Source organism: Phascolarctos cinereus, unplaced genomic scaffold, assembly GCF_003287225.1.
Source record: "Phascolarctos cinereus isolate Bilbo 61053 unplaced genomic scaffold, phaCin_HiC Scaffold_1;HRSCAF=81, whole genome shotgun sequence".
Lineage (NCBI taxonomy): Eukaryota > Metazoa > Chordata > Mammalia > Diprotodontia > Phascolarctidae > Phascolarctos > Phascolarctos cinereus.
In genome coordinates this window covers 152065407-152079341 of record NW_027555514.1, presented here as the reverse complement: position 1 = coordinate 152079341, position 13935 = coordinate 152065407, and the positions used below count along the sequence as shown (strand labels likewise).

The window sequence follows — 13935 nt, the reverse complement described above, 5'->3', positions numbered from 1 at the left end:
TATACAATAGAGGTTACTCTCACTTCCTTAGAGTCTTCTTGTAACAAATTAAGACAGTTAAATAAAATAATAGAGTGACATGATCTGCAAGCACATGTAACATTTCACATAGTGGAAGGAAAAAAAATAGATTTCATTTTAAAATACTGTGAAATTTTATGTAGCATATATTTAATTATGCAATACCGTTCATTCCAGTTATGTTTTCCTTCAAAGTAGGCATAATCTTTTTGGTCAATTCTAATTCACAGCTTTTCTGTGATTTTTAAATAACATTAATGGGTTTTTGGTAAGACTGACTTCTTTGATCTCATATTCCATTCAAAAATTAATTGTTCCTATTTACATAGGACATACTTTTCTTTTTATAAGAATTATGGTGTAGTGGATAGAATGTTAGACTTTGAGTCGGGTAAACTGGGATTCAAATCTTGCTTCTGACACTATCTAGCCATATGACCTTGGGCAAATCATTTAACCTTTCTGAGCATCACTTTCTTCATGTATAAAATCAAGATAATGATGTCTATATCACTTATCTCACAGGATTATTGTGAGGCTCTTATTAGATAGTGAGTGTATGTAAAACACTTTATCAGCTTTAAAACTGTGTCATTTACTATTTTCCCACGATGAATTTGTTTTACTAAGTCATTTCAATTTTTTACTGAATTTTTCTTATACTTCTAGTAATGATGAGATAATAAACTATCAGCTTTGTTATATGTCCACCAGATGGCAGGACTATTTGGAGAAAATCTCTTGTTTATTCACTTCATACCCCTGAGACTTAAAATTCAATTTATTTGAAATGTTCTATTTTTCAACTAGAATTTTAACCATATGCACTGCAGTTGACATACATCAATTAAAACCAGAATTAACAGAACAGGGAAAACAGCTGTTCGTAGTAGTATTGTGATATACTCAACTATTATGTTGATTTTCAATATAAAATGAATCCATGAATATAAAATGTAAGGTATTTAAATTGGTATTTTCTTTACTGCATCTGCTAGTAAGTATATTTTACCATGGAATAGCATTGTAATGTGGGTAGTATTGTATCGCATTTCTATATTAGTTGGGGGAAATGTTAACTACTTCAAAAGGGTGGGAAGAGTATAGGCAAAAGGGTGATGGGTTTAGCAATTGAAGTTTTTTGTCATTTGGTTTATTAGTTACCAGCCCTTTGGGTATAGTATTTACATTTTCATAGTCCTACATCTAATTATGGAATGAAATACTTTGGTCCTTGTTAGAGCAATTAGGGATTTCAACTAGTAAATGATGGAGTTATTAGAGGGGGTAGTGGGGATTTGGGGTACCATGCTTCTAGCTGCTAACACATTCAGCTTCCTTATGGACAGACCTGCCCAGGTCACTCTTCTGCTCAAAATCCAACCACTTCATTTTTATAGATGAGGAAAGTGAAGCCCAGAAATCTCAAGTGTTTTGCCCAAGTCACATAATTAGGAAATAGCAGACCATGGATCTAAACATGGGTCTTATGATTTCAAAGCTGTCATTCTACCCACTGCCTCATGCTGCCTTTCAATAATTCGTTTTGAATTACACTCCAGGCTGCCTCTTGTCTTGGGGGGGACAAAGACTCAGTTACTGGTGTTGATTTTAAAATCCTTAAGAAGAAAAGCTCCTTTATAGGAAAGCTGAGAGGGTAAAATAATTAGCATCTTTGAGTAATTACAGTGTTCTACTGGAGGTGGTTTAAAATGCCCATTTTGTAAAATAAGAAACAGGATAAACTAAGAGGAAAATAATCTTTGGGGAAAAAAATGATACATGAAATTTGTTCCATGTATCCTAAGTTTTAAAATTTCAATGGATATTATTTCCTTCTTTAAATTTATTACTAATATTGTAAGGGTTGTACATATTTTTAATTATTTTTCAATTCAGTTAAATATATCTTTCAGTTCATTTCAAAGCATAGTAAAATGTAATGGCCCACAACATAACTAGGAGCTATAGGAAAAAATAAGATGAATAAAGCATAAACTCTATCCTCGTGGATTTTATAATCTAAAAAAGCAGAAAAGGTCTAAAAACAAATAATTGTAGTATGAAGAAGAATGGGATAAAGTATTAAAAACACAGAGATATAAAAACTGAGAGGACAGAAAAATCACTTTGGGTTGGGGGAAATCACAAAATCAAATATACCAAATCAAATCACCAAACCAAATAGCCGTAAGAATCTCAGAGGCAAACTTGTTGATTATATGTGACCTAGAATCCCCTCTATATCATCTTCATCCTTCTGTATTTGAGGACCTCCAGTTAAGGTGAATGCAGTAACATTGACTAAGCCCCTGCTATGTGCCAGGGCAGCTAGGTGGCACAGTGGATAAAGTTCTAGGTCCAGAGTCAGGAACTCATCTTCATGAGTTCAAATCTGGTCTCAAATACTTATTAGCTGTGTGACCCTGGGCAAGTCACTTAACTCTGTTTGCCTCAGTATTCTCATCTGTAAAATGATATGGGGAAAGAAATGGCAAAACATCCCAGTATCTTTGCCAAGAAAACCCCACATGTGGTCACGAAGAGTTGTATTTGACTTACATGGTGGAACAATGTCAACAACGTGCCAGAACCCATCCTAGGTTCTGAGTTGCAAAGACAAAAATAATCTTTGCCCTCAAGTAGCATAAATTCTAGAGAGACATGTACACACATAAGTGTATACAGAATAAATTTATACAAAATAAAGAGATAGGTACTAGATCTGTGATCTCGCTGATGTAAGGATTTCCCAAATGAGGAAACTACCTTTACTAATGCAGGTCAGCCTCATTTCTGCAAACTAGTTTTCTCAGAGAATTTCCTAGAACACTGAGAGATAAGGGACTTTCCTAGGCTAATAGCCAGTATTTTTCAGAGGTGGGATGCAAATTTTGAGCTCAGCTCTCTATGCATTGCGCCATACTGCCTCATATGAAAAATATATAGAAAACAAATAGGGAAATTTATAGGGGAGTGTCTAATAGCTGGGGATGATAAGGAATGGTTGAAAGCAAGAGGTGGTATTTGAAGTAATCTTTGAAAGAATCCTCAAGAGACAAGAGGAGAATAAGTAGTACATTCTAGAGCCAGGGAGAGGACAGCCTGTGCAAAGACATGAAACTTGGAGAAGGAATGTCATGTGTCAGGAACAGATGAGAGATGGAATGTCGTGTGTGAGCAAAATAGCAAGGTGGCCAGTTTCCAGGGGTGGGGAACCTGCAGCCTCGAGGCCCTCTAGGTCCTCAAGTGTGGCCCTTTGACTGAATCCAAACGTCACAGAAGCTAATGAAAGGATTTGTTCTGTGAAGTTTGGATTCAGTCAAAGGACCATACTTGAGACCTAGAAGGCCAGGTGTGGCCTTGAGGCTGCAGGTCTCCCATCTCTGGACTAGACTATAAAATACATTATGGAGAATGTTATTGTTATTTAGTTGTTTCACTTATGTCTGACTCTTTGTGACCGCATTTGGGGTTTGCTTGGCAAAGATATGACAATGGTTTTCCATTTCCTTCTCCAGCCCATTTTACAGATGAGGAAACTGAGGCAAACATGGTTAAGTGACTTACCCAGGGTCACACAGCTAGTAGATATCTAAGGCCAGATTTGAACTCAGAAAGATGTTTTCTTGAGTCTAGGCCTGCCACTCTATTCACTGCACTGCCTAGCTTTCCCAATTATTGAGAATAGCATAGCACAGTGGATAGAGAATGGGACTTGGAATCAGGAAGACCTGGGTTTAAATCTTGCTTCAGACTCGAACTAGCTATGTGACTTTGGGAAAGTCATTTGACCTGTCATGCACTTCAGTTTCCTCATGTATATCATGAGGTACTTGAATTTCATGGGCTCTAAGTTCCATACGGGTCGTGTAGTGGATAGAGTGCTGGGCCTAAAGGTAGGAAGACTCATCTCCCTGAGTTCAAATCTGACCTCAGTCATTTCCTAGCTGTGTGATACTGGGCAAGTCATTTAACCCTGTTTGCCTCAGTTTCCTCATTGGTAAAATGAGCTGGAGAAGAAAATGCAAACCATTCTAGTATCTTTGCCAAGAAAACTCCAAATGGGATCATAAAGAGTCAGATATAACAGAAACAATTGAACAACAACAAAATTTCCTACATCTTTTTATTTATGAGTAATGCATAAAGGGTTACAAATACCAACCAGGAGAATTTGTACTTTAGCCTGGAGGCAACAAGGAATCACTGTAATTTATTACTTAAGGAGTAACAAGGCCAGATTTATATTTTAGGAGGACCACCAGTATGGAAGCTGTGTGGAACATAAGTTGGAGAGCAGAGAATACGGAGATGGGTAAGCACAAATTAGGAGACTCCCCATGAATGATGAAGAGGGCTTGGATGAAGATGGTGAACATGGGAGTGAAGAGAATAAAATGGATATGAAAGATGTTGTGGAGGAGACTTGACAGGTCTTGAAAGATTATTTTCTATGTAAGGAAGTAAATTGAGGGTGATTTGAGTTTTGGAAATTCAGTAACTAGAAGGAAGGTATAGGAAAGCTCTCAAGAGGAATGAGTTTGAAGGAAAAGAATTTGAGATGCTTACAAGGCATCTGGTAAGAAATGTTCAACTGATGGTATAGGCCTGGAGCAGAAGACTGGGAATAGGGGTGGCTATATTAATCTAGAATCCATTTGCTTAGAGATGATTGAACTCATTAGAGCTAAAGAGGTTATCAGATAAGTGCACGTAGAGAGATCAGAGTCCAGAACAATCTAGTTAGGGGGCAGGATATAGATGATGAGCCATCCAAAAAGATTGAGGAGTGGTGTGATAGGCAAGAGGAAAGAATGGTGTCACAAAAACCCAGAGAGGAGAGAATACCAGGAGGAAATGGGTGGCCAGCAATGTCAGATCCAGCAGATAGGTGGAGAAGAGTGTGTACTGAGAAAAGACTTTTAAAATTTGACAATTAAGAAATCATTTGTAACTTTGGAGGGACAGTTGCAGTTAAATAATGAAGTAAAAAATCAAATTTCTAATAGTTGAAAATGAAGTGAGCAGACAGAAATGGAGATAATTTTTTCTAGTAGTTTGGCTATGAAAGGAAGGAAGAATATTTAATGATAATGGTAAGGTTGAGTGTGAAAGGTTAAGTAAGGAAAGAGAGTCCTAGGAATGTTTGTGGCAAGCAGGGAGATGATCTACTTGTAGGTGGGGAGAGATTGAATATTAGAGAATGGGAAAGGGAAGAGAAAGGAATCAGCTTTTATATAGCACCTACAATATTCCAGGCACTGTACTAAGTGCTCTTTACAAATATTATCTTATTTCATTCCCATAACAACCTTGCATGGTAGGTACTATTATCTCCACCTTACAGTTGCAAAAGTTGAGGCTAAAAGAGTTTAAGTAACTTGCCTAGGGTTACATAGCTGATAAGTGTCTGAGGCCACATTTGAACTCAAATCTTCCTAAATTGAGGCCCAGGACTAAATCTACTCTGCCACCAGCTTCCTCTAGAAGATTAGAGCAGGAATGATTATGGAATCTATCTGCAGAAGAGGGAGGGGATAAAATCCAGGGTAAAGTTACAGTAGTCTTCCTTGGTGAGAAAATGGATTATCTCTTCATCAGAAGGCAGAATAAATGAAGAATAGAGTTGAATACTTAGAATTGCTGTTCAATCATTTTCAGTCATGCCCAACTCCTATTTAGGGTTTTCTTGGCAAAGATACTGGAGTAGTGTGCCATGTCCTTCTCTGACTCATTTTACAGAGGAGGACACTGAGGCAAACAGGATCAAGTGACTTGCCAAAGATGACATAGCAAGTGTCTAAGGCCAGCTTTGAGCTCAGGAAGATGCGTCTTTCTGACTTAGAATTAAATATCAACAAATTTTCTGTTTAATCTAAAGATGTCAACCTAGACTTTCAATTAACCAGAAACCGTGAATATTCACATGCTTCAATTTAAGATTTTTAAAAAATTTATATGATGTTAACGTCTAGTGTACCTTCTCAAATTTTGCTTTCTCTAAGCATGATACTTAAGTTACACATATTATTTAACTGTTTTTCTTTGCATAGCTAGAATTACAGAAAATATCTGTATATCCTGTTGGATTTCCTAATGTGCTTGGGTATGGTATGAGTTTCAAGGATATGCTGTATCCACTTGAGGTTCTCCTGGAACATTGGCTGAAAATGTGGCTAGATTTGGAGAGCCTCTTGTTTTTGATTCCAAGTACACTGCTATAAAACTATTCTCTAACCTGTTATAATTGCTGCTGGGAATTGGTACCTCACATCAATTCTCCTGTGACAGTTACTGTCTAGTTTTTAATTCTGCTGAAGATGCTTTTGATTCCTGTATAATTATACATCACCGATTCTGCTGTTACCTGGTATGGAAGCTGAATACCAGCCTCTCAGAATTAAAAAAACACCTTGAATACATATACTGAAACTGTTTTCCAGTAAGTACATGAAGTTCCACTTTAGTCCAAGTAAAGTGAAGAGCTCTTTTCCTCCTGGGGGCAAAAAAAAAGAAGAGGAGAAAGTAAACAGGGCAGGAAAAAAGAAAGAAGGAAGGGAAGGCAAAAGGAAAGGAAAACAAAATTAAAGGAAGTCTTTTTAAAAAATCTTGTAATGGACCATTATGGTAAGGTCTTAAAGAATTAATAGAAATTCCTAAAATTTTCTGAAAGACCATATTGCAGTTGTCTCTGTTATAGGAAGAGAACAAAAGCTTTGAAAATAACTAATAACTTTAGTGTGAATAAAATGGAGTCTCATGATCGGCTGTCACATAGTTTGTTGCTGATTATAATTCATGTCATGTATCTCTATTTAATGGATGATAATGATCTTCAGCATATTGTTTAATAGGAGCAGTGTACAAATTGGCATTTCTAGTAGCGTCTTCGTGATTTCTCTATTTAATGCGTATATTTTTTTAAACTTACATAGAAGGTGGTTTGTGTTGAGTTTTTATTGTCATTTTAAGAAAAAAAAACCTGATTAGTTGAAGTTAGTCACAGTGATGAGGTCTAGAGGTTTAGGGGTGCTGGGACCCCGAAATCATGACACACAGGTCCTGCTCAAAAGCTTTCTTTCAGCTAAAGAGGTTTATTAAAGATCCACCATATTAGCCAGAGTCTTAAGGAATCTGAGCATCTTATGAGCTTTTGGCTAGATTGTAAGAATCTGAGCATCTTAATCGAGACGAGATGGACCTTACATACAGAAAGACTGTGGGAAGGATCTAGGATTGGCCAAATAGTATATGAGGTAATAGAACTCCAGGGACATGGGCTAGGTGTCCTAGGGAGAATGGAGCCTAGAGAGGATTAAGGGTGGAAAGTGGCCTGGGGCCAAGGGAGGTAAAACAATGGAGGGCTAGGCTAGGTCAAGGGTAACAGAGGATTGGGAGATTGGGCATAGCCACAATGAAAGGCCAGTTGACAGAATTATGGCCTGAGGGGAATGCCAAAGACCTCCTTAATCAAGTGGGAGAATTCAAGGAGAATCCCTCAGACAAATGGAGCCCAAATTCTTTTTGGGGTAAGGGACAAAGGTCTCGCCTTGAGCCCATACCCCATGAAAGAAGTCACACTTATATTTAATAAATAAACAAGAATTGTTATTATTATTATTTTTTTGCTATCCTTTCTCTAACCCTTCTCCCCTTCCACCTTCCCTCTATTGAGAATTTTTAGCTGGCTAACTCAAAAAAGAAAATAAAAAAATTGCTTCATTTGAAAATTTCTTTCTCAAGGTATATTTTCATCATGATTTATTTCAGCTTTCCATTTTTAAGGTGCATAAGTATATGAAGATAGTTACTATATATGGAAATTACCCTATATTAAATGGTAACTTGTGATGGTTAATGGAAATATTGTAATGAAAGTGTAGGCTGTCCTTATATTAAAACAGCAGGACCATTAAGAAATTAATAGATTTGTTTTTCTCAGCTGTAAAATGATACCTGACTGGCCAACAATTACCTTTTCACACAATCTAGCAAATGAAGTACAAAGACTAGATTTAGTCACTTGTCGAGGCTTGAATGTATCAAATGTGAAGCTGAAAGTCTTTGGGTACATTTTTGTCATCAGGAAATATATCTCTGTTTAGTTTAATAAACTTTTTTTTCTTGGTTGAGGGACTTGGGGTTAAGTAACTTGCCCAGGGTCACACAGCTAAGCATCAAGTGTCTGAGGCAGGGCCGGTATTATTTCACTACACCACCTAGCTGCCTTCAATAAATATTTTAAACACTGTGATAAATGTAGGGGATGTGTTGTTGAAAAATTATATAGCCTCTGCCTTCAAGGAAGGTACTGTGTAGTAGAGGGGAATCAATATGATCTTGGGTATTTAGTAGGATATATAGTAGCATATGATAGACACACAAATGCATATATCTGTGAGATAGAAATATTATGTTATCTATTTTAGTAATAAGTGTGATATAAAGTAGAATGTAGACGAGGCATAGGAAATATCCAGACAAAGTAATCTTGGGATAGCTACTGAAAAGTGTTAAAACAACGAAGTTTCTAAAATACTTCACATTATTTTCTTCCTAATTTGAGGCAGTGTGTCGTAGCAAATAGAAAGCAAATAATGTTCAAATATCATCTAATAATTAATTCTAAGATTCATTTTTTAAATTAAGAGAAGGAAAGAATGGAAAATAATTACCTTACACATTTTCCTAGCTTATCAGCCAATCTTCATTAAAAAGTAAAAATGTCTTCTTTGTTTAATATTCTCCACCAAATGTAAATAATACTGGGATTACTGAGTGTTTGACAAGAGGCATAGACATATCTTATTAAGTAAGTATTGTTTCATTATCTATTAACTAAATATTCTTGAGACCCATAATGGTTTGGTTTTTTATTTGTTACCTAAATATTATTAGTAAGAAGAAACTAAGATATTTCTTCCATTTTATTTAACATAAAACCAACCATTTTGGCTTTGGATGGATAGAGATTAGGTGCAGACCAAATTGTTCTACTTCAAAAGAAATGTCACAAGGGAAAGGGGAAAAAGAATACTTTTTTATAGAAGAAATATATTTTAAGAACATCCCCCTCTCACAAGCACTCAGTTTCCACTGAGCTTACTGGAACTCATGCTATTATGCGAAATGGAAGAGACTGGGTCATACAGTAGGGGGTTACCTTCCTAAGGTTTTTACCAATATATAATGCCATCTGGACCTGGGGGTTGTTTCTGCATTCATGTGGTTTTACTACAGTTGGCCGTTAACATTGCTGCTTTTTTTCCCCACATAAAAAATACCTAAAATGAAACTTTTAAAAAGGTGTGCACATGCTGACAAAACCTTATATTCTTTTTATATTTTGCAGTTTACTCAATGGCTGGAAACAGGCATATTGTAGCACACTGCTTAGAAGTCATAAAACATAAACTCTTAAATTATTACATTAATTTTCTATTTGTATATATCAGTAGGACTCTCTCCATTTTTTTTTGTTAATAGGGAAACTGCATTGAATACAAAGGTACATAAATCTTTGCAATGAATATCTAGTGGTTTTAAAGAGCCCAAAATAATAATAAAATATATTTAGCTAATAACATTTCCTTTTATGGTTCTTGTCATAAGATTTAAAAGTAAAACCCATAAAAGCTGGGATGCATTAGTGAATAAAAATAAAATTTGAACCTGTAGTGTATAATTGTTACCATATATAGTGTATGTATATGTACGTGTATGTGTGTAATATATATACAAATGCGTATACACATGCTTACATGTATATGCATGTACATATGTGTACATATGTGTGGATATATGTATGTGTGTAGATTGGTATAGATATAAAATAGCTTGCAAGCGTAGATTGTAGCATCCCTTAATCTGACAATTGTAAAAAAGTAAGTGATATAGCCATTTGGGGTGGTTCACCTCTGTTTTTCTCTAGATTCAATAACATGGGTTTTTTTAAATGCTAAGTATGGGCTTTTAAGAACAAATTAAACTTGAAACTTAGAAATAATTATTGGAATATTTCACAAGCAACCCCAAACGCAGAACTTTGCTGGAGATCTGCGGACCATTTAGAGTAGCTTACTGTCTTTTTTTATAGCAAGGCATTTATGACAAGTCCTCGAAAAAAAAATCCTTTGTTCCAGGTATTTGCACAAAGAGCTTTGTTCAACTTGTACTTTTGCTGAAGTTAGACTTCAAGAGGTGTTTTGCAATCTTATAGCAAGTTGGGAAATTGTTTTTATGTTGCAGTATATAATGTATATCTGGATTTACACATGCATTATGGTGGACAGTGAAGGAAATGCATGGGTGTGAAGTGAAGAAGAGAGTGCAGCCTGCAAGCTATAGATGAGCTGCTGATTTTGACTTTAATTTGTGGTAAAGTCGAAGGTATTTTGAAGAAACAGTACAGCCTCAGACACATTAACACTTAATAACTGTGTGACTTAACCCAAAGTCACTTAACCCCAATTGCCTCACAAAAAAAAATAAATAAAAATACTTAGTGCACATTACATGGAATTAGTGACATTGAAATATCAAAATGGTTTCAAGAATAAATCATACCAGACTAACCTCATTTCCTTTTGTGAAAGTGGTCCTAGATTAGCAAGGCAGAGGAATGCTCCAGATATAGGTTACCTAAATTATAAGTCATTTGACGAAAGATTTTCATATTATTCTTTTAGCTATGATGACCTGATATGGACTAGTGATTAGTAAAAACAGGTCAATTCAGAACTTGTTAAGTAGCAGTATCCAAAGAGTAATCATTAATAAATAGTTCAGTGGCAAATTGAATGGATGGCTCTACTAAAATGTCCAAGAGAATTTCTTTGTCCCCAATATGGCCAATGTGTTTGTCAGTAATTTTGACAAAGTCATATATGGGATATTTATTAAATTTGCAGATGCAATAAAACTAGGAAAAATAGCTGACACAAGGAATGTCTCAATCAGCATTCTATTAGATATTCACAGTCTAGAACATTGGGTCAAATAATTTAATATCAAATTAATTTTAAATAAGTGAAAAGTTTTTTTTTTAACTTAGGTTTAAACAGTCACCTTCCTAAGTACAATATGTTAGTGGAATAACTGGAAAGTTTATCTGAAAAAAAAGCTAAGGTTTTTTTTAGAGGAATGGAAGATCCATATGATTTATTCAACATGACTATTGAGAAAGCTGTTATGATCTTAGATTGCTTTAAGAACAGTATAGTATCTATGACTATATCTCATGTTATTCTCTCATACTTAAACCAAATCTGGGTACCACTTTTTAAAAGAAAATGGGTAAACTGGAGAATGACCATTAAAGGATAAATCTGGAAGAATAAGGTAGGCACTTGGGAGAATGGGACACAAAAGTAGTATATTATCATTTGCAGGACTGTTATGGGAATAAGAGAATAGACTTGTTTTGCTTGGCGCCAGTGGGCAAGACTAGGAATATTGGATGAAAGTTTTAGAGCAGTAGGTAATGGGTTGTTACAATAACAAAGAAGACAAACAAACAGAACACTTTCTAGTTGTCAGAACTGCCTGTTGGTGGAATGGATTCCCTGGGGAGGCAGTGCATCGCTGGTCATTAGAGGTTCTCAAAAGAAACCTGGATAACTTGTTGGTTTCCTTAATCAGGTGTTAGTTACTTTTGCGGTCTTTTGAAGGCCTTTTCTTACTTTGAACTTCTGTGATCTTTGTGGTTTTTGTAACCTCAAATGCAATACTCTTCCAACCACACCAGGCTGCCTAGGTTCCTGCAAGGACTGGATAATTAAGGTTGGCTGTAGGAGGTGAATGTTACTTATATTAATACTTTAAGGATTGTGCATTTGTCAATATGGGTAGTCCTTTTCCAATGAAGCTCAAAAACCTCTCTCTCATAGTAAGTGGTGTTCATTTGCTAGTGTGGCCTAAATAATTCATTACTTGGCAGCCCTTCAAAATGTTAATTGTTCCCTATAAGTCTTGCTACTCCAGGCTGAACATTAACATACATGAAGACTTCAAAAGATATAGCATGTTACCCGAGTTAGTACTCCATGCTTTGAAAAAGATAGCAACTCCTAATGACTCAATAGATGATCTCAGTGAGTTGCTGTGGCAAAAATAAAATGAAATTAAAATCATTATCTGATAGCCAACTGTCTTATGATCAATCTTTTTGAATTTAGCAAGGCTAGTCTTCAAGTGACAAAAAATTATACTCTACCTCTGAGACATATTTGAATCTTTTCCAGTTCAGTAAAACCTTTCCTGAACTTGGACTCTACTGACAAAGCCTCAGAAAACCCAAGGTCCCTTTCATGACATAAAAGAAGCATAGTAGTATGTCTGTGAAACACACAAATAATAAAATCCCCATCAAAGTTTTATATGCTATCTAGTCATTAAATAGAACATCTACCATTACTTTTCATTAGATTTATTTTTGTTTTTTGTCTTTTGTTTTTAGGCAATTGGGGTTAAGTGACTTGCCCAGGGTCACACAGCTAGTAAGTGTCAAGTGTTTGGTCTGAGGCCAGATTTGAACTCAGGTCCTCCTGACTTCAGGGCCGGTGCTCTACCCACTGTGCAACCTAGCTGTCCCTAGATTTAAATTGTTCTATATACTTAAATCTATATTTGCATAAAATATCAGGAAAAATTTATACTTTTCATTATTGTAGAATAAACTCCATTCAGTTTGTTACTAAGGCATTAGTGTGTGTGTTTGTGTGTGTGTATGTATTTTTATATGTGTCTGTGTGTGTTTGTGATAGAAGAGAAATCTCCATATTTATTAGTTTGAATTCCCATTTTTCTGTTATTATCCATGTTAGTAATTTATTTTAATGTGATAGTTTTATTGGTGCTCAAGAGTAAATGATAGTGTGTGGATTTCATAAGCATACTCAATTTTGCAGTGCTATATCACAGGAATACAAATCAAATTAACACTTCATTTACTGACACCTGAAAATCAAAGGATTATGCTTAACTTTAGATATATTCCTTGTATCCTTCCCCTCTTTATTCTCCCTGTCTTTGCTTGTCACTGCCTCCATCTCTCTCCTCTCTCTGTATTCCTTAAAACAATGACACCCCAAGTTTCCTGTGAATTTGCATCTCACATAGTTTTTCATTCATGTAGTAATAGCTTCAGATAATGTATCATACTAATAATATTTGAGAAGAGAAATGAAAGGTAATAACTACATAGGGCAAGAAAAATTGGTCCAGTGCTTTATTTTGAAGAAATGAGTAAGATATTTTGCTGACTGTTAGGAGTAGGTAACAATATAATTGAATAACCAAAGGCAAGTTTGAATAGATGGAAAGTTAATCTTCATTCTAATTCTCTTATGCCATTATTGATCAGATTTTGACTCCTGCCTTAGTAGACAAATTGGATGAGGTTAGATTTTAATTGTATTCACATTTAAAAGTGATTTCTTATTCATGGTATATAAACTTCTTGGACATATTTTTTTTTTTTTGGCGGGGGGTTAGGCAATGGGGTTAAGTGACTTGTCCAGGGTCACACAGCTAGTAAGTGTTATGTGTCTGAGGCCGGATTTGAACTCAGGTTCTCCTGAATCCAGGGCCAGTGCTCTATCCACTGCACCACCTAGCTGCCCCTTGGACATATTCTCTTTAGAATACAAAGTTGAACTTCATGGTAGATATATAAAAAAACAAAATGGGCCTAAAATTGAAATTTACTTCTGTATACATGGATGTCTCATGTGATTATATTTTTTCCTAATTGATCATTTCTATATTGTTCAATAATAATTCTATTGTTAAAGTGCATTAGTTATGTATTCTCTGTATACAGGATATTCTAAAAGTCTTATCACAAAAGCTTTTATAGCTTTACAATTTAGCCTAATACTTTTTGGAATATCATGTATGTGTGTGTTTGTG

At 35.4% G+C, this 13935-nt stretch overlaps 1 protein-coding gene across 7 annotated transcripts in view; it reads left to right on the top strand.

Moving 5' to 3' along the window:
• Positions 1-13935, top strand: part of CACNA2D1 (calcium voltage-gated channel auxiliary subunit alpha2delta 1) — a 665577-nt gene that overhangs the window by 422316 nt on the left and 229326 nt on the right. The gene's annotated exons all lie outside the window — the stretch shown is intronic.